Source organism: Thermobia domestica, chromosome 9 (assembly GCF_964235325.1).
Source record: "Thermobia domestica chromosome 9, izTheDome1.hap1.1, whole genome shotgun sequence".
Taxonomy (NCBI): Eukaryota; Metazoa; Arthropoda; class Insecta; order Zygentoma; family Lepismatidae; genus Thermobia; species Thermobia domestica.
Genome location: NC_137462.1, coordinates 125084116 through 125103194, shown reverse-complemented (window position 1 = coordinate 125103194; position 19079 = coordinate 125084116). Strand labels below are relative to the sequence as shown.

The 19079-nt window shown below is 37.0% G+C and overlaps 1 long non-coding RNA gene across 1 annotated transcript; it reads left to right on the top strand.

Moving 5' to 3' along the window:
* The first annotated feature begins 7580 nt into the window (after positions 1-7580).
* On the top strand, positions 7581-8835 carry LOC145694090 (uncharacterized). Its single transcript, XR_014132921.1, has 3 exons — positions 7581-7669; positions 7815-8003; positions 8624-8835. It is a non-coding gene; the product is annotated as an uncharacterized LOC145694090 (long non-coding RNA).
* The last annotated feature ends 10244 nt before the right edge of the window (positions 8836-19079 follow it).

The window sequence follows — 19079 nt, the reverse complement described above, 5'->3', positions numbered from 1 at the left end:
TAGCCGCGTATAGACATGACCGAGATCGGAAATATGCAACGCTTCTTTCCCTCTTCAAGATCGCTTTCGTTCTCTGTCGCTGACCCCTGGTCCCCGTCCAGAGTTCATCAGGGTTGCCTTCTTTGAATGATAAAAAAAGGTTCCCGCTTTAGTGCGGCCTTCCCCAGTGAATTTGGCCATAACAGATAAATCGCTAGTTACGGCAGATCCCGAAGTGAACACAGCACCCCTAACTTTTGAAAATACGCCTGTGAATCTCATGGATCTCAATTCCCCTCGCCTGTTGTCGCAGGAAGTATTTACAGTTCCGACTGGTTCTTCGACTAAGGACAATACAATACTGCCCCGTCTTCAACTGAATGACACATTACTTCAGTGCAATCTGATTTTTCTTCCCAGCAAAAACGAAGGAAGTTCTAGTCACTTCGACGCGAAATAAAAGAACAGCGTATTCTCGATGTTGCTCGTGCGGCAGATCAAACAGACACTCGAGAATTATTCTCACAGCATCGGACAATCTCTGATTCAGAACTTTTTTTCAGGCGTAGTGTGTTTAACTCTCGGTGTTGACTATCATACCTGTACTTCAGGTTTTCGCTGACATTGTATGTTATGTTGTTATATATTGCAGTGTCTGTTTTTGTTCTAGGAAAGGAGAGTTTTCACAGTTCATGTTATATTAGTTTCAAAATAAGTAAATTCACTTCCATGATCATGGGAAATATCCCCTTTCACCATTGTAAGTTTTTTCAGTTTCTTTTTGTTTTGTTTTAGCGAGAATTTAGAATGTCAACAGTAAATTCCTTTAAGTTAGTATCTATCAATAATCATTATATAGGATTCGATCATAATGAGACCCTTCTTAAACACTATAGAGAGCCGACGGTCAGATGTTTGCTTTCTTCAAGAATTAAATTTTTCATCGTTGAAGGTTCTTACAGATTATCAGGCAATTATTAATCGTGATCAAGAGAATGGGGTCGCAATTTTGGTTAGCAAGGTCTCAGTTATTATCATGTTGTTTTAGCACCTGAAGAAAGGGCTATATGTTCTTATATTCAGAGTCTTGTTTCATAGGATTAGACGGTCATTCTGGGTTTTTACATACAAGAGAGAGAATGAGTTTTAAGCAACTAACATTTCTTCCTTATTTCCTCCGGGAATTCCTCATTGTATAATTGCCGGCGATTTCAATGCTATTGTAGATCCCCGGAATTCTCTGACGCCTACCACACCTTGTCCTGCTTTGTTGGAGCTTATTCGCGCCCTAAAGTTAAAAGACGCTTTATTTGTCAAATTCTCCACATAGTTTCACCCATCGTACTGCTATTACTAAGAGTCGTCTCGATCGTTCCTGTATCTCAGAGAGTTTACGCGCTGTGGTTCAATTCCAGTCTGATCATTCCGCTAATGAAGTAGCTTTCAACATGCCTTTCTTGCTACTGCCAGATCGCGGCCCTTCATATTGGAAGATTAACACTTCATGTCTCGCACGGAGGTTGTGGCGGAGCTTTCTTGTCGTTTTCCTTATTGGTACAACATGCAGTGGTACTATCCCACTGTGATTTCCTGGTGGAATTTATTTTGTAAACCTAAATAACGCAGCTTCATTCAATGGCAAGGGCGGGTTGCGAGGGAAGACGACAATCATTTACATGAATTTTTGTACCAAATACTTCTGAGAATTTTGGAACGGTCCGCCTTCCCTTGATAATATCGGGTGCATTAGTGGCATCAAACACCGATTCAAAACGATTTACTCCCATATTTCGATCAGTGCGGAATTATCGGAAGATTTTTCTATCATCATTTTCCGGAGAAGACTATAACTATTTATCATGTTGATTTGATTTTGCGACAAAGGCACTCTACCGCCATTCAATCTCTCCTTCTGGGCGATGGCACGACTAATTCTGATTCCACTCTTATTTTAAGTGAGTTTACGTGCTACTAAACAGATTTTGCAAATGCACGCCCATCGACTACACAAATGCTACTGAGTTTCTGTCCACGTTATCTCACGGATGACAAGTGTCAGTTATTGCTCAATCCCATTATCGAGGTTGAAACTTTCGCGGTTCTCCGGGACAAAAGGCAGCAGTGCTCCCGGGGAGGATGGTTTAATTATCCAGTTTTATAAACAGTATTGGTCTCGCCTCAGCCCTTATCTTACCAGCTTATTCAATGTTTTTTAAGAAGCGAAGCATTGTTTCGTAATACAGCCATTTTAGCCCTCATTCCGAAATCTCGCGCAGCGCATTTTGTCCAGGATTATAGAAATACTTTTTATTGTCTGTCGATCTTAAGTTGTTCACCTAAGTTCTTACAGCCAGACTTCAGCCAATCATCCGTCAATGCATTACTCCCTTTCAATCGATACTCCATGCCACGCATAACCTTTCATATACACTTCGCTCTTTCTGCGATATATTTGTCTTATTTTCATTTTCGGCAGGTGCCCGCAGAAGAATTAGCTGCATATTTAGAAAAGGCGATAGCAGTTTAGATCACGGTTTCTTGTTACAGAAACTCGAAGCTTGGAGGTTTGTTTAGCCTTCCGCACGGTCATTAATATCAGTAATAATCTTTATACCACGGCCAATTTACGCATCCAAATTAGCGTACACCTGCCCTCTGTTATTCAGCTGAAACGTGTCCTACATCAAGGCTGTAGTTTGTCGACTACTCTTTTCGCACTTGGGGGGCGCGGTGGCTCAGTGGTAGAGCGTTCACCTCTGGTGCTTGGGATCCCGGGTTCGATCCCGGCCTCCACCAAGTGAACTTTGTGGTGGACAAACACCGTGCTCGTGGGTTTCCTCGGGGTTCTCCCGTTTCCTCCCACTTCTTCATTCCACCATTTCACTCATCACTCATCATCACCGTCTCCTTTAGCCTAATCGGCATAATCGTGGGACGTAAAACTTAAAGATTTCATTTCTTTTCGCACTCGCATTAGATCCTTTACTCATAACGTTAGCCACACTGCACCCCTGGACCATCTCGTTTCTTGGGTCAGAATATATTTGCATTTACGGGTGACGTCACAATTATAGTCCTTCTCATGGCACGTGTTTTTGCAATATTGCAGCGTTTCGCACTTTTTTCCGGGTTACGTTATAATGTACTGAAAACTAACCCATTAAAGTTCAATGGTTTTCATTTACCTACTAACGACCTGGGGTGTCGTCTGTACCTCACGTTACGTCTTTGGCGATCCTAGATATCTCCTTTACGTCCCGCCCTACTCCCTCTTTTAGCAGATTTGATCCTTGTTGTTGCTACAGATTCGAAAGCTTTTGTTTCCTTAGCATTTCCATCGCCTGCATTTACTTCGTCATATCCACTAAATCAATATTGACATTGCCCTTAAACTGTCGTACCGGGCCCGATTTTTCCCCCTAACGGAATTGTTCGCTAAACGGTTTCACTTTTTATTGCTATGGAATATTTGGCGTGGCTTCTTTTTTCGCATTCCACGTACGCCCTATATCTTTTCCGTTCGCGGTGAGGGTTGAGTCTTCTCCATCTCAGAATGAAATGTCAAACCCTGTTTATGTTCGATGTTTATACTGTCGTCACTACTACCGAATCCTTTATACACCAATGGGTGGGATGTTTCTGGCCAAGTTATGAATACCCTGTTTATTACCCTGTCCGTGAGTACCCTGTTTATTAACTTTGCTGATTGTTGCCCGCCGATTATTTCATTAATACGTTTTGGATATATGCCGGTATGGTTCTCTGCTCCACAGACCACACTTCACGTACCTTGTATAGTTTACTCTCTCGTTGACTTACGATCAGATTATTATCCGAATTTCTCACCGATATCCTCAGACTATGTGGTCCCTGATATGGGCTAAAACCTCTGCCCATGTTTCGCCGTCTTATATACAGATTGAATCGTTTCAAGTGGTTCATCAGCAGGTACCTACGCGCGCTCCTTTATTTGAGCTTAATCGCGTTCCTAACTCGCAGTGTGCTTGTGCGCCAAAGGTACAATCAGTGTGTGAGCGCTCCTGCAATTTGGAACTCTCTTATGTCCTTCTTAGGACAAATTTGACGACGACATCTACACCAGTTCACATTCTCATACTTTTTATTTCTGTATTGTCGTTATTTCTCACAGACTAAACATCAAGCTGTACTTTTTCTTGTGATGTATACGATTGTCTACGTCCATGCCATGTGCCTTTGCTGGATGTTTACAGCTACTTCGATGTTTTAAAACGCACCTGCTGAAAGCTCTTTTCCCCTGAGTTGGACAGACAGAATTTTAGTCGGATTCTAAAAGTGTTATTGCAGTAAGCTTCTTCTTTCTCGATTTAAATCATGATTTTAAAAACCCACGAGGCCAGCAACCATTTATGAATGTTTAGTCTTTCGTTTTTACTTTAATTTCGGTTATTATTGTTGTCAATTTAGTTTTCTTTTTTGTATGTAAGCACTATTGTATTGTACTCAACCCGTTTATGTCCGTTTATTGTACACTTATTTGTATAGTCAAGCACATGAGCAATAAAATAAGTAGGTAAGTGGTAAGCACATTGAACTTCTATTCGGGAGACCTGGGTTCAAATCTCCGCAAGGTACAAATTGTTATCAAATGTTCCAATTTCAGTTTGAATGCATACTCAGTGTAAGAAGCAATATCTCCTTCCCAGAAAGAAAAACATCTTGGAATGAAGAGCATTGGAGGATGTATGTCAATGGAGACAATGATTTACAAACATATTTCCAGGAGCTGTTCTAGATTTGATATTTCCAAGCATTTCTACTTTCAAGCATTTTCTGATTCATGCTTGGTCAGTGTTTTTATTTCTATGAACATACAGTATACAATGAAAAAACACGTTATATACAAAGCAATATCGAGATTAGTATATGGTGTTCATTGGATAACACAATCCGAACCATACAGATTCATCATTGAATAGAGAACTGTTTCGTGTGTTATCTACTCACAATTTTACTTGCATAAAGACCTGACTCAGTGCTATCAACTGCTGTCAGTGCCAAGAAAGCATTAGTGTAAGTTTGGTTGCATCTATCCAGGCGTTTTCACAACTGCTAATGATCTGAGCCCCAAGCAATGGAATTGGAGCACTCGGGGGAAAAGATACTTATGCTGATGGCTGTACATGTATTTTGGGAAAATATGCGAACTTTCAAACATGTATTATTAAATGGTCTCACTAATTAAGTCTCTTGCCTTTGATTAAATCCAAAATCGAAGCTCTCAAATAAAACACTAGTTATGTGTCATGAAAACAGGAGAAAGTTTACCAAATAATTTATATAGCAGAATATAAATAAGTTAATCCCTTTATTCTTGAATGACCTGAATTCCAAACTATGGGGATGATTGTTTAACTCAAAGAAGATATACAACACTGTAAATTGCACAACACTCAAACTGCCATAAAAATTTTTAACTACAGTAAGAATTTAAAAAGTTCTAACTCCGGAATGAATTAGCTACCTCCCTTGTCCTTCAATAACATCGATGTCAAGTAATTGAAAGCCCTAATGAAATGTATCTTATATTGTATCTTTTTAAAGTTACAATAGAAAATACTGTTATTTCCTTACATTTCATATATCTGGAATCTTCCAGTCGTTTCAGATCAAGAATCATAATAAACTATTAGCATTTTAGAATAATTCTCAGTCAAACTATTGTCTATTATTTCAACTTTCAGTTATGCAGCCACAGAAAAACACAATCGGATAGATGCCGTCATACAACGACATAACAACCAAGTATTTTTTATATAATTAAGTAAATATTTTATACATGATCTCATTATAATGTACAGTAGGTTATGAGAACAATGGAAACCGCTGGAGTTGAAAACGTGTTAAATGTCGTGATTGCCACTATCAGGTGGTGATCACAGCACTGCGCGGTTTTAGATGGTGTGTTAGGACAAACTCCACATTACGGTGGAGCAGTAGAACCTAGAACGGAAGTGTGCAATAAACTGAGCAGATGATAATAGTGTAAAATGGCCGATCTCTCTTGTCTCCAAAAAAGTAAATGATGGTGCGAGCGTGAGGAAAGTGGCACATGTGTTTAGGTGTGTTGCAAGGAATAGTGCCTATAATAACTTACGGCAAAATCACATCGACGAAAAGGAAAAGTGGTCGAAAGAAAACCCTCATTGAAAGGATCGGCCGAACATTAAAGCGGATTGCCACTCATAACTGCCTTTCGACTGCGATGCAAGTGACGAAGAAACTCAAGCAGCACCTTCCACCGCCTGTATCAACAATCATAGTCTGCCGCAAGTAAGACGATATGGACATAATAGGTCGGTTTGCACATGCAAAACAACTGAAAGAGACTACAACGTTTTAGCATAACGTTAATGGTGCCGCGAACATAAAACATGGACCGCCGAAGTCTGGAAACGTGTGATATGATCGGTCGAATCATCTTTCACCCTATTTCAAACCACAGGCCGTGTATATGTATGACATACGCTCAAAGTAGCGTATAATCCTGGAGTTGAACCGTGGTATGATCCGCAGTGCTTCTTCCTAACCATGAAACATGATGGGGCTCTTTGATAGTCTGGGTCACAATATTCTGCTTTTCAGTGGATTATGTAATGGCATTTACCGACTGCTTGACTGGCTGTGATTATTTCATCATTTTAAGAGACCAAGTGCATCCTATGATCTAGACGTTGTTTACTATTAATTATGGCATATTTCACCATAGCAATGTGTCCATTAACACAGCTGAAGCTGTTGAGGCGTGGTTTGAGGAATATTGAGATAAAGTTGAACACATTCCCTGGCTAGCCCAGTACCTGGACTCGAACATCTTTGTCCGTTTTAGAGACACGAATCTGGTCAGTGACGCGACCAGTGGGTGCAGGTTTCCGAATACATCATCCCTCACTTAACTGAGTAATGCACTGCACGCTACAATATTCACTTAACTCCATCCTACGTTGCATCAGAGCTGTTCTGGGGGCGAAATGTGGTCAGTAATCAAAGTTTGGGCAATATGTACCATCTGAGGTAACCTCGATATTAAAAGGAGGAGTTAAACTCCGATCAATCGATTTATTACCTTCAAAATATTTTCTTACGGATTTTCGACTTCTTAAAAGATTTTGAAAGTTAAGATTTTTCTTTCCTAATATACCTTAAATATTTTTAAAAGTTTAAATTTAGAGCTGCAAATCAAGGAAGTGCACAAAATAAATAAGTAACTAAAAGCTTCACTCCGTAACAGACAAAATTACAGAGAAACAAAGCCCTCAATAGTTGTAGAACAAGTGAACTACGGAAAACTATAATTTATTTGTAAGTGTCATATTATTAAAATGTAAACACACTTTTATCACATTATTTAGTCTATTTCCACTTCCTAAATGCGTCAGTCCACTCAATAGAAAGTTGTAATCTAATAACCAAGGCCGATTGAATTACGAGCACACGCCGGAATACAAGTGACAATGACCTCAACAATAAAGTACAAGTTCCCAAGAAAAAGGAAGAAAAGCAACAAAAGTGAAAGAGGTAATCGATCTCAATTGTTATACTGCACAAGAGCAAGGACAAGACTTTTATATATAACATGCGATATTTCATATCTTAAGGCATAGTAATTGTCAGCAACAATCTACAAACAACTATTAACATGAAGTTCTTGGTAAGTAAATGTATATCTAGAAAGTATCTAGGTATAGGTTGCGAGAACACGCAAATACACGAGAACTGATTCAAGCTTACATTTTTTAAAAAATCTACACTATTACAACTATTTTAAACAGAAAATATTTCAACTTCATTTTCAGGCCCTTGTACTTTTCGCCTTGTTGGCTGTTGCCTTCGCCCAGGAGACTGCTAGAGACAAGAGAGGAGTCTTGGGAGCCTATGGTGTTGGTTATGGATACCCAGCTGTTGGATACGGATACAGTGGACTTGGATACGGATATGGGCTTCGATCTGGTCTTGGTTACGGATATGGATATTATGGTTAAAAGGTACATCAACATTTAAAGAATACACTTTATAAATTTTAGAGTTAATTACCTTTAATTGTGTAATTTCGTTAAACGGAATGTTTAGATTTGACTCGAACACATGTATAAATTTGAAGTATCAAAACTGCTTCAATACATTTTTAGTTCATTAAGAAGCCACGCCTGGATTTCTTGTCATCTGTTCATTGATTAAATTTACGATAAAAATATATTTCACTAAACAATTGAATGTATTTAAGCTGCACACTATTTGGATATGAAACACTATTAAAGAAAATAGTTAATATTTCGAGATATCAAGTCAATATATAATACAGATTTCACAAACATGATTTGAGAATATATAAATAATAAACATAGAAATTTGTGAAAATAACATTTCTTGGCACATCATTTCTAAAGCTTACTGATTGGTGTAACGTCCAAAGATCTGAAACGCCTTCAAAAAAAAAAAAAAAAAAAAAAAAAGTTAATATTGAATAAAAAATACAATTAAAGTGCATTAAATTAACGTTTGTATTAAAGAAAATAAATGTATTTATTTTTAAAAGTATTCTTACATATTACAATCTTTTGTTTGCATCATTATTAATTACTTATAATATTATTTCTTGTTTCAGGTGGAAATTCTTTATGACTGTTAGAAGTACTTGCTGTGGGTACCAACTTTATGGCAGAACCCAACCTCAGAACACCCTTAAACTCTGCATTCCAGTTCAGTCACTCTGCAACATTCTAGAGCCTCAGCTCCTGTAAAACCTCAACCTCCTCACAAAACCTTATTTATATTTAAAAAAGCAAAACTTTTTGTTACAATAAAATGTTTTGAATATACACATGTTTCTTTTTCCTTATTTGTTTCCCTGCAATGAAAGTACAGAGCACGTAAAACTGGTTTCTAAGTATAATTGCTTGTGAATATAATGATCTGATTTAAAACATATATATAATTATTAGTTTGATACTCGTACACGAATGAAGAACATAAATTAGCGGCTTGGCGAGCACAACGGTACTTCACGCAACCTAATAAAGCATATCCACTGTACCCCTCCTAATGTGTTTATTCTACACAAAAGGTCCTGTCAGATCATTTTGTGTAAACTATAGATAAGTTTTGCAGAAAGCCAAACAGAAGCATTATTCTTGTCACATGAAAATTTCCGTAACGTAACCAGTGATGATTTCAGATGAGGAAGGGTTTCAATACACCGTGGAAACTAATACTATGAAAATACCGAAAATCCACATTGAGCACTGGGGGCCGCGGTGGCTCAGTGGTAGAGCGTTTACCTCTGGTGCTTGGGGTCCCGGATTCGATCCCAGCCCCCGCCAAGAGAACTTTGTGGTGGACAAACACCGTGTGCGTGGGTTTTCTCGGGGTTCTCCCGTTTCCTCCCACATTATTCATTCCACCATTTCATTCATTACTCATCATCACCGTCTCCTTTAGCCTAACCGGCATAACCGTGGGACGTAAAACTCAAAGATTTCATTTCATTTCCACATTGAGCACTATAGGAGATACTACCAAGGTGGAAATTTTCGTACCTCAGTCCATCTACTAATATCTTCATTTTAAGCGGGAGCTCATGTGGTTCGGATTCCACGTTAATCAGTAGGTCCACGTCTCATATAGCCTCGATGCTGAACGGGACGTGAAACTCAAAATCAAGACAAGACAAGTCATCTTCATTTTACGTGACGGTATTAATCTTTTTTTTTCTTAATCACCATATTGTGTAATTGACATATTCTGAAATCTATGTAATTATTTCATATTTTGTTGGTTTAACATGCCTTTTGAGTGAAACAGGACAAATCTTATAGTATAGCCTAACACAAAATGTATATTTTCTCACCAGGTAACGAAACTGGAAACACACGTTACGAAGTTCACATTCTAACCACTCAGTCGCTCAGGAAAGTTCTATAGCCTTTCCCGTTGGTCTGTTGGCTAGCGTGATCGCATTTAGTGCACCGAATCCTGGGTTCGATTCTCAGTAGCAGAGCATTGGACACATTACGGTGGTTCAAATCTCACCGTAACCTGAAGGTCCATGTCTTACATAGCCACAGTGCTTAAAATGGACGCTAAACTACAATCAACAAACAAACAGAAAGTTTTTAATGGAAAGAGGCAAGGTCAGTCACAGAAAGATCTTGTATAAGAGGACAAAAAACTTTCTCGATGTTCGTTTTATAAGAAGAGAAGAAAACAAAAGTTGAAAGATACAAGATTCCATAGTAAACTTGAAGATAGCTGTTTACCATAAAGGGCAATGTTCTTGTCTTTACATACATATATAAGCAAAACATTCATCGAGTGATAAATTCAAATGATATAAAAATAATACAATTTTGTTTATACATGAAACAGTCAAATTGCAGAGCACGTGAAATTGGTTTCTAAATATGATTAGTTGGAGATATAACTGTGATCTTCTGATTTAATATATATATATATATATATATATATATATATATATATATATATATATAGGCCTATATTAGTTTGATACCCGTACATAATATATATACGGGTACATAATCTAACATCAATGAGTGGTTCGGGGGAAAAAAAATGTCACACAACGTAGCCATCCGAATATGTTTATCCTGAACAAAAGTCCTGTTAGATACAAAGGATCATATATTTCCATTTGCTACGTTTCGAAAGTGAGATGAATTGAAATCTACAGTTAAACTGTATTTAGTTATGCAAGGCCGTATATCTTCAGCGAAATGAAAAGAATCTGTTGGTTATTGATGGCTCGGACGCACACCTTATGTGCTCGTGGTCTTGGGATCGATTCCCGGTGGCTGAACATTGAAATTTGGAGACATTATGGTGGTTCAGTTTCCACCTTAAATTGTATTTCCCATATAGCCTCGCAGCGCTGAGAAACTACGATAAACTTGAACAAATAAACAAACAAGTATATTCAAGCACCACTTCTATGGAACAGAAATATAACCAACCATTCGTGTTTTCAAGATTCCTCACTATGTTTCCCATCCCTGCTTTGTGAAACAATGAAGGACTTGAAGAATAAATTAAATAATATAAATACCAAGAATTACAAATTAGAACATATAGTACCTAAAATGCTATTAAAAGAACTACCACAAAAGTGTTTCCAGATATTTTCTTTTAAAATACAGTTCTGACCAGCATATTCTACTATGCTAACTAACGGCTGAGGAAGATATAAGATTTGCTGTCATGTGTCTTTTCTAAATGTCTGATGAAGAGAACGTTAGGTCCTTGAAACTGTATCAAAAAACATATAGTTATTAATATAATTCATTTTGTTCTGGTCAGAACTGTGTTTTAAATGTTATTGTGATTATCCAGAACCATGGAGATATTTTCTATGTAGTTTATAGCGCCATAATTCTCGGACACTCGATTTTTTTCATTACATAAAGATCAATAAAACAAATATTTTTTGTAAATTATCTGGTAGCATTTTATAGATAGACGTAATTTTCAACAAAATCGTAATGTTTTTCTTGTCGGTTGAGTTATTTATAAAACGGATTACTCCATACTGCTTTCTACCATTGAACCATCGGAACATCTGTGCCAATTTGGAAATCGTATTGTTATCGTTTATAATGTATTAGCTGAAATGACCGTTCTTTGGAAGGTGTAAACAGACTTATGGAAAATATTTTACCCATTCCCCACTAATATCAATAGGGACTGAATTTGTATTTGAATGCAATGGGAAGTCTGACCCAACTAAAAAGTATGGGTTGGGCACTAATATATAGTAGGTCGTTTTTATTAGTTTTATAACTCAGTCTTTCTCCCTTTCTTGACGAAAATGTACTGAAAACCTAGCTTAGGTCGTGGTGCAGTCATTTATCAAATATCGACAAGATCGGTGGAGTGTTCCAAGAGAGGTTAGCCAACAAATATACTTTTATGTTTCCCTCACTCACCCCTTCGCCCTCTGTTACCGAAAATGTGCTATAGAACCCTAAACTTAGCAAGGGTCCACTCGTGTACCAAAAATTATCAAAATCGGCTCAGCAATCTAGGAAGAGGGATAGCGAGCAAACATCGTTACATTTTTATTTATATAGATAATTGCCAAAGAGCTGAAGAAAATGAGATGAAAACTTTTAGTTAACGTCCCACGTTATGCACTTTAGGCTAAGGAAGGCGATGATTAACCCTTTCCGGAACTTGGCTTTTTGGGCTATTTTTTAGACTTTCAGTCAAGCAGCTACTCCATCGTCACTATTTATCCTAGGATCATGGTTCATACCTCATTCCCTTCAGAATAGAGCATGCTTTCAAATGGTATCACTTGTATGCTCATACCGTATACCAGAAGCGGGAAAAAAGTCAAAGTGAAAATTTCGGAGGGAAATTTTTTTTCACGAACTTTGGCCCCCCCTGGACCCCCCTGTGTGAACGTAGTCACCTAATAAAAATCTGAGAAATAGTACTTGGTATAGTGAATGTTTGTGCCAAATTTCAAGTTTCTATCTTGAATAGTAAGGGCGGGAGAAATTTTATCAGGAATTCCCACCATGCCCAAAACTACCTCAAAACACCATGATCTCAAGGAAAAAAAAAATCCTGAGACATCCCTAATTACCCTAGAGTCATGTTTCGCCCATCATTCTCTTCAGAATAGAACTGCCTTTCAGACGGTATGACTCACGTGTCTCTATCGTGTATGTGGGGCGGGAAAATCCTGACCAAAGAGATTTTTTGGCCTAAAAATCCCTTTTTTCAACTTTTGCCCCTCTGGACCCCCCTGTTTTTATGTAGAAATCGGAGAAAAATTTCTGGTAAATACTACTCGGTGGACTGAATGTTTGTGCAAAATTTCGATCTTCTACGTGAAAAAATAGGCCCGCCAGAAAAAATTTCCCGACCATGCCCCACTTTTACCCTATACAGAAGTATATTTGGATAAAAATTCACTGAGACGGCCCTAATTACCCTAGAATAATAATTCGACGTCATTCTCTTTAGAATGGAACTGCCTTTCAGACGGTATAACTCACGTGTCTCCATCATGTAGGCTATGTGAGGCGGGAAAATTACGAAAAACGGGATTTTTTAGGTCTAAAAATCCCTTTTTTCAATTTTTTCCCCTCTAGACCCCCCATTTTTTAATGCAGAGATCTGAAAAAAATCTGATAAATACTAATAGGTGGGTTGAATGTTTATGCAAAATTTCAAAATTCTAAATGCAAAAGTAAGCCCGCCAAAAAAAATAAACCCACCTTGTCCTATTTTCCCTATATAGAAGTATATTTTTTAAAAAATCCCTGAGACGACCCTAATTACCCTTGAATAATAATTCGAACGTCATTCTCTTCAGAATGGAACTGCCTTTCAGACGGTATGACTCACGTGTCTCCATCATGTATGTGAGGCGGGAAAATTACGAAAAACGGGATTTTTGGGGTAAAAATATCCCTTTTTTATCCCTTTGCCCCTCTGGTTCCTCCCCTGTTTTAACACTGACATCGGAACAAAAATCTGGTAAATACTACTCGGTAAACTGAATGTTTGTGCAAAATTTCAATCTTGTACGTTCAAAAATAAGCCCGCCAAAAAATAATGAACATAGGCTTAAAAAGGGAAAAAAATACATTTTAAGATTATGACGTCATCACCTCCTATGTCTGGACGCAGGACGGTCTGAAACCATACGTAATGTCTTTTACAATGTCTCTGGACTTGAAAAACAAAAAAAACCGGACGAAAAAGCTCAAATAGGAGAGAAATAATGCAATGTACCATGAAAAACGCGTATGGTACACTCCGCATCAAAAAATTGCGACAGCTAACGCCGTGCAGTTAGGCCACCCAATATACACCTTCTTATCCCATAATCGTGTCAGGTAAACAGATCCCCTCTCTCTCCTCCTTTCGTCTCTGCCATACTAAAATTAACTAACAACATGAACGCAATTCTGATTTCAAAATCAGAAATCATGTATTATTTTCGATAAAATGAAATAACAAAATAGAGACGAAACAAGATTCATAAGTTGATGTAGGTGGAAACTGAAACACACAAACAATGAAAAATTCAAACCAATAGGTATCTATTACACAGATTCAGAAATGAGGCAGAGAAAGACAGAGAGAGGGAGAGAGGAAACGAAAAAGGAGAATAGATAAAAATGTGGAATTCAAACGTAGTAAGAAAAGAACCTAACATTATAAAGTTCCGTTTCCAGAAATCCAACAGTAATATAGAAATAAGGTTTGTTTTTAAATATTTTTTCAGAACTATTCGAATATATAGAGGACGCTGTAAACATTCATTAAGTCACTTTTATAATGGATAGCATACTCAATTTCCAGTAGAACTGTATATCTCCGAGACACATCTAGGATAATGACAAAAGTTTAACACACATGCTTTGTTTCCGCGTGGTTCGATTGCAAATTCGGTAGTGTTCATTGGACGTACTGATCCAAAATACATTCTAATATACCCAGTAGATAGCGTTGGTCATATCCTCCATTTCAGACTACTATTGCAAACTGAACAAAAAAAAAGAGAGAGAGAGAGAGAGAAAATTGAAGAGTGCTATTTTATTACTAAATTTCTATCAGAAATATCCTATATTAAAAGTCCGAACTGTATCGTAATGAAAAGTTACAAATGTTCGATAGAAAAAGTTTATGTTCCTAATAGATGTAGCATGTTTCAAATTTCAACGTGAATAAAACACATTGAATTATAGGATGGAAACAAATTTTCTGCTGAACTAATATAAATAAAATTTAGTTTTCAATTAACCAAAGAGGTTATCATTTTCTAGTCTTTTCCGAAGATGTATCTGTTCCGAACATCCAGCATTGATTAAATCTCTTCCGGATATAACGTAATTTGCACAGATAGAATGAACACGCTAAGAGCTCAAACGAACCATCGTGTCAGTCGGATGATGTTGGTTAGGTTATAGACCACCACTGGGTCGAGGATTCAAATCCGTAGTGACCCGATAATTCGACTGAAACTCGGTAGCCCAGAGAATAAAAAAGAGATTTTATTTATTCCCTTGCGTTTAAAAAGTATTTCTGTCAGAGATGACCAGGACTGGAGATGTTATCCCCAGAGCACGAAAAACATGACGTCAAAGTTTCCAGTTAATTAGGTTCTCCAGACCAGGTATATCGCGCTCTTGCTCCGTTTTAACTTTGGAACATGAAGTGTTTGTGTGTGTGAAAGAGAGAGAGAGAGGGAGAACTGAAAGATGCAAAGACAGGATAGGAAAACGTCAAGAAAGAGAGAGGGGAGATGCGAATATAAATATGAAACATATTTATCATTGTAGTGTATGATATAGAACGCACACACTGTTTAATCGAATCATCGCCAGTGATGCTTTGTAAGTTCTCCATTAGAAGATAAATCTCTGTTTGCAGCCATTATTTTATGCGAAAAAAATCATTCTACCTGATGGGGAATCGAACCGAGATTTTCCATTTGGAAGTCTAGCACGCTACCACTGCACCACCGATTGCTGTAGCCAAACTTTGTTTAACAAATGGTGTAGTGTTTCTTTCTGAGAACGATAACACGAAAAGTGTATGCTGCAGACCAATGATGTCTTTTGAATGTCCTGGTAATTCCCTTGCCCTTTCCCAACCAACATTCGTAAATCGTTTCTATCGTGATACAGATGCTTGCTTCCAAACTCTTACATATTGCTTGTCCAGTATGATAAGTGGATTCTTCACAATCACTTTGTAAAAAAATAAACTCTGGCCTGAACAGGCCTTGAACCTATGTTAGATAGCTGTATTACTTATATGGCCATTACGTTACCCCTACACTACCATGCGACCTGAAATTAGAAGCCAAATTTTACGTACTTTAGCCCTGATCTTTGGAACGAACCGGCTTCTTCCTGTAACGTTATTTGCACCAAAGTGCACAACGAAATTAATTTATTCGACGGCCTAGAGAGAAATTAGTGCCCAGTAATCAAGAAAGAACATACAATCCAGGAAAAAATAGAGAAACAAAACATATTTGGCAGTAATTCGCCGTGCAAGTTCAAAAGTACGTGAATAATAATAATAATAATAATAATAATAATAATAATAATAATAATAATAATAATAATAACCTCTATTATAAGATTGAAAGTAACTATGTTTGTGGCTCCTAATCTCTTGAACCACCCGACCAATCTCGATCAAATTTTGATCATTGATAAGGTTTGAGCCTGGGAAGCTTTTTTATAATTTTATTTTAAGGATGGAACTTAGGGAGATAAGGAAGGGAGGAGGGTTGATATATAAAAATGGATAAAACGTAATAACTCTTGAACCACAAGACCAATCTCAATCAAACTTTCAACATATATAAGGTTCAGATCTAGGACGACTTTTATTATTTCAGTTTGACGGTGGAGCGTAGAGTCCGGAGAGAGGGATATATATATATATATATATATATATATATATATATATATATATATATATATATATATATATATATATATATATATATATATATATATATGTGTGTGTGTGTGTGTGTGTGTGTGTGTGTGTGTGTGTGTGTGTGTGTAAAAAAGAAAAACTTGAAAGAAAGAAAGTAACCGTCTTTGTGACTTCGTCACTCTTGAACTACCCGACCGATCTTGATTAAAACTTCAGAATAGATGAGGTTCGGACCTAAGATAGCATTCATCTATTTACTTTGACGATACAACTTAGGATTCAGGGGAGGGATGAGTTAAAAAGAATAAATAAAACTTGATAACTCGTAAAACAAAGGATCAATCTTGATCAAATTTTTAACATAGGTGAGGTTAGGACTTGAGATGATTTTTATCATTTCACTTTCACGGGAAAACTTGGGGAGGGAAATGGGAGAGGAAGAAATTTAAAAATAAATAAAGGATTCTTGGACTTAAGGACTCTTGAACCACCAAACAAATCTCGAATCGAAAATGACCGATATCAAAGAGCGGTTTAGAAATACTAAACAGTGACTGAGAAACGGAACATATTAGTTTTTTATTCTCAATTTAACCCAACGAAGCGGGTAATTGATGTTAATAATAATAATAATAATAATAATAATAATAATAATAATAATAATAATAATAATAATAGTAATAAACTACAATGTGAAGGTGAACATTTATTATTATTATTATTATTATTATTATTATTATTATTCACGTACTTTTGAACTTGTACGGCGAATTACTGCCAAATATGTTTTGTTTCTCTATTTTTTCCTGGATTGTATGTTCTTTCCTTTATTACTGGGCACTAATTTCTCTCTAGGCCGTCGAATAAATTAATTTCGTTGTGCACTTTGGTGCAAATAACGTTACAGGAAGAAGCCGGTTCGTTCCAAAGATCAGGGCTAAAGTACGTAAAATTTGGCTTCTAATTTCAGGTCGCATGGTAGTGTAGGGGTAACGTAATGGCCATATAAGTAATACAGCTATCTAACATAGGTTCAAGGCCTGTTCAGGCCAGAGTTTATTTTTTTACAAAGTGATTGTGAAGAATCCACTTATCATACTGGACAAGCAATATGTAAGAGTTTGGAAGCAAACATCTGTATCACGATAGAAACGATTTACGAATGTTGGTTGGGAAAGGGCAAGGGAATTACCAGGACATTCAAAAGACATCATTGGTCTGCAGCATACACTTTTCGTGTTATCGTTCTCAGAAAGAAACACTACACCATTTGTTAAACAAAGTTTGGCTACAGCAATCGGTGGTGCAGTGGTAGCGTGCTAGACTTCCAAATGGAAAATCTCGGTTCGATTCCCCATCAGGTAGAATGATTTTTTTCGCATAATATAATGGCTGCAAACAGAGATTTATCTTCTAATGGAGAACTTACAAAGCATCACTGGCGATGATTCGATTAAACAGTGTGTGCGTTCTATATCATACACTACAATGATAAATATGTTTCATATTTATATTCGCATCTCCCCTCTCTCTTTCTTGACGTTTTCCTATCCTGTCTTTGCATCTTTCAGTTCTCCCTCTCTCTCTCTCTCTTTCACACACACAAACACTTCATGTTCCAAAGTTAAAACGGAGCAAGAGCGCGATATACCTGGTCTGGAGAACCTAATTAACTGGAAACTTTGACGTCATGTTTTTCGTGCTCTGGGGATAACATCTCCAGTCCTGGTCATCTCTGACAGAAATACTTTTTAAACGCAAGGGAATAAATAAAATCTCTTTTTTATTCTCTGGGCTACCGAGTTTCAGTCGAATTATCGGGTCACTACGGATTTGAATCCTCGACCCAGTGGTGGTCTATAACCTAACCAACATCATCCGACTGACACGATGGTTCGTTTGAGCTCTTAGCGTGTTCATTCTATCTGTGCAAATTACGTTATATCCGGAAGAGATTTAATCAATGCTGGATGTTCGGAACAGATACATCTTCGGAAAAGACTAGAAAATGATAACCTCTTTGGTTAATTGAAAACTAAATTTTATTTATATTAGTTCAGCAGAAAATTTGTTTCCATCCTATAATTCAATGTGTTTTATTCACGTTGAAATTTGAAACATGCTACATCTATTAGGAACATAAACTTTTTCTTTCGAACATTTGTAACTTTTCATTACGATACAGTTCGGACTTTTAATATAGGATATTTCTGATAGAAATTTAGTAATAAAATAGCACTCTTCAATTTTCTCTCTCTCTCTTTTTTTTTGTTCAGTTTGCAATAGTAGTCTGAAATGGAGGATATGACCAACGCTATCTACTGGGTATATTAGAATGTATTTTGGATCAGTACGTCCAATGAACACTACCGAATTTGCAATCGAACCACGCGGAAAAAAGCATGTGTGTTAAACTTTTGTCATTATCCTAGATGTGTCTCGGAGATATACAGTTCTATTGGAAATTGAGTATGCTATCCATTATAAAAGTGACTTAATGAATGTTTACAGCGTCCTCTATATATTCGAATAGTTCTGAAAAAATATTTAAAAACAAACCTTATTTCTATATTACTGTTGGATTTCTGGAAACGGAACTTTATAATGTTAGGTTCTTTTCTTACTACGTTTGA